At 41.0% G+C, this 3192-nt stretch overlaps 1 pseudogene; it reads left to right on the top strand.

The window, feature by feature from the left end:
- Positions 1 to 323: 323 nt before the first annotated feature.
- On the top strand, positions 324 to 1926 carry LOC138142425 (heterogeneous nuclear ribonucleoprotein K-like; annotated as a pseudogene).
- The last annotated feature ends 1266 nt before the right edge of the window (positions 1927 to 3192 follow it).

Raw genomic sequence — 3192 nt, 5'->3', positions numbered from 1 at the left:
AAGTATAGGTCTGGAAGGAGAGACAGTAGATACTGTGTTGCTTCCTTGCCAGTCACTTTGTAAAAGTGCCAGGGAATTAAGGAAAATTTGTCAAATATTATTGACATATATCAAAGACGGAATGTTGAAAATATAAAAGAGGGAAAGTTGACGAGCCATATTTCTCACTAAACTTCCCACAATCTTATCTGACCCTGTATACAATCACACAACTAGTCAGTGGAAGCCCATCTTTAGACTCAAACTTAAAAACTTGCTGTCTCAAGGGGATCCAGGGACCTGCGTTTGCTCACTGTTTAGCTCAGACCAACTGGTTACAGCAATGGCATAGACAAGAAAGTGGCCTAGTGCAGCTACTGCAGCTCTAGGGTGTCAATTGTTCATCCCACACAGAACACTTCATTTCTGCCCCGAAAGTATATATAATACTGATTGTCTACCCATTTAATTTGAGAAAATGGAGACTGAGCAGCCAGAAGAAACCTTCCTCAATACTGAAACCGATGGTGAATTTGGTAAGTGCCCAGATGAAAATATGGAGGAGGAGCAGACCTTTAAAGATCTAGAAACACTGACAAGATGGTTGAACTGAACATTTTGCTTCAAGGCAAGAATCCTGGAGTAGTGATTGGGAAAGGAGGCAAAGATAATAAAGCACTTCATACAGGCTACAATGCCGGTGTTTCAGTCCCAGACAGCAGTGGCCCTGAGTGCATATAGAGTATCAGTGCAGATAATGAAACAATTGGAGAAATTCTGAAGAAAATCATCCCTACCTTGGAAGAAGGCCTGCAGTTGCCATCACCCACTGCAAACAACCAGCTCCCTCTTGAATCTGATGCTGTGGAATGCTTAAATTACTAACACTATAAAGGAAGAGACTTTGACTGTGAGTTAATACTGTTGATTCACCAGTCTGGCAGGAAGAATTATTGGGGTCAAAGGTGCTAAAATCAAAGACGTTTGAGAGAATACTCAGACAACTATCATGGTTTTCCAGGAATGCGATCTTCATTCCATGGATAGAGTTGTTCTTATGGGGGGAAAGCCTGATATGGTTGTGGAGTGAATAAAGTTCATACTGAATCTTATATCTGAGTCTCCCATCAAAGTACATGCACAGCCCTGTGATCCCAATTTCCATGAAGAAACCTACCACTGCGGTGGTTTCACAATGATGTTGGATTATTGATGAGGACGCCCTGTAGGATTGTCTATGTGGGGAAGAGGAGGCTTTCATAGAATGCTCACAGGTCATGGTGGGCATCCCATGTCCCCATCTAGAAGAGATTATTATGACATGAGCTCTCACAGAGGACCCTCACCACCTCCTCCTGGATGTGATGGCAGGGGAGGTAGCAGTTTGAAATCTTCCTCTTCCTCCACCACCACCACCACCACCACCTAGAGGAGGAGATCTTATGGCTTATGACCGGCTGACCATTATGATGGCATGGTTTCTTTTAGTGCTGATGAGACTTGGGGGTCTGCAATAGATGCATGGAGTCCTTCTGAATGGCAGATGGCTTATGAACCACAGGTTAAGTACCATGAGTTTCTGGGTGATTCTGGATATGATTCTTCCTATGCAGGGGGGCCGTGGCTTATACTGTGATCTTGGTGGGCCCATTATTTCACACAAGTAACTATTCCCAAAGATTTCACTGGATCTCTTATTGGCAAAAGTGGTTAGCGAATCGAACAATTACATCATGAATCTGGAGCATTAATCAAAATTGATGAGCCTTTGGAAGGATCTGAGGATCAAATTATTACCAATTCAGGAACACAGGACCAGATACAGAATGCACAGTATTTACTGCAAAACAGTGTAAAGCAGTATGCAGATGTTGAAGGATTCTAATGCAAGATATATATTTTTTTCTTTTTTATAGTGTGAAGCAGTATTCTGGAAAGTTTTTCTAAGACTGGTGAAGAACTGAAGGAGTTCTGCATCTTTTTTTTATCTGCTTCTGTTTAAAAAACCAACATTCCTCTGCTTCATAGATGTTCTGCATTTGAGGCGTAGTGAAATCTTTGCTGTTCACCAGATGTAATGCTTTAGTTGCTTACAACCATGGGGAGGGGTGAAAGGGGGAGGGAGCACAAAACTAACATTGAAATTTTGAAACAGAAGCAGAGAGAGTGAATTTTATTTTTGTTCATTGTTCGTGATAAAAAAGAAAATAATAATTTTCCCGTCCTGTAACTATTGTGAACACCTTGCTTTGTCGTCACTGTCATTTTGGGGGGGGGGGGCAGGGGAGAAAAAATATCAAGAGTCCACGTGTTCCTGGCATCCATTCAGAGCAGTATGCAGAATGTAATGCTCTTTTGTAAGAAACATTTTACTATTTTAAAAATAAATTTAGTGAACCTATTTTTGGTGGTCATTTTTTTAAAGCATTAAATCTCAAAATGGAGAAATCTTTTCCCCTAGACAAAAGCAGCACTAATTAAACACTAAGTTTGATTTTCAGCTCCTCTGTGTGGATATAGGCGTACTTGCGTACTTGGACACATAATAAGCAAATAATCCCGGTGAAAACTTGATGACTTGAAAGTCCAATTGCATCACATTCCTTCCAAGTTGGTTTTTGCAAATGCTTGCCTCTACTTGCAGAACCATTTTCTTTTTTTTTTAACTTTTTTTAATTTTTATTATTTTTAAGCAATCTAAGTAACTTGCTCAAGATTACACGGCCAGTTATTTCTGGGTGTGGTGCTGAGTGTCTGAGCCCGGGATTCGATCTCCAGGTCGTCCCAACACTGGAGCCGGTGCTCTTACTCGCTGAGCCACCTGGCCGCCCCTAAGCAATCGGGGTTAAGTAACTTGCTCAAGGTTACACGGCCAGGTGTTTCTGGGTGGGTGCTAAGTGTCCGAGACCGGGATTCGATCTCCTGGTCTTCTCAACACTGGAGCCAGTGCTCTTACTTGCTGTGCTACCTGGCCGACCAACACCATTTTCTATATTAGTAATTTTGAAGAACAACCAAGCTGGGAGCAGTTGGTCTCCGATTAGCAGCAAGTTTTACTAATCAGAATAACACTTGGTTATGGAAATGATTGAAGCTGAATAAATTCTGATTGTTTTTAAATAATGCCTCACTTATAGAGTATAAAAACTGTCAACTTGCCTGGTGCCTACTAGTTAACCTTTGTATAAAAAAATTTATATATATATATATATA

This window comes from Petaurus breviceps, unplaced genomic scaffold (assembly GCF_028583685.1).
Source record: "Petaurus breviceps papuanus isolate PSGF00001 unplaced genomic scaffold, PetGlider_PUasm1.0 90579, whole genome shotgun sequence".
Lineage (NCBI taxonomy): Eukaryota > Metazoa > Chordata > Mammalia > Diprotodontia > Petauridae > Petaurus > Petaurus breviceps.
This window is presented reverse-complemented; position numbering and strand designations above follow the sequence as displayed.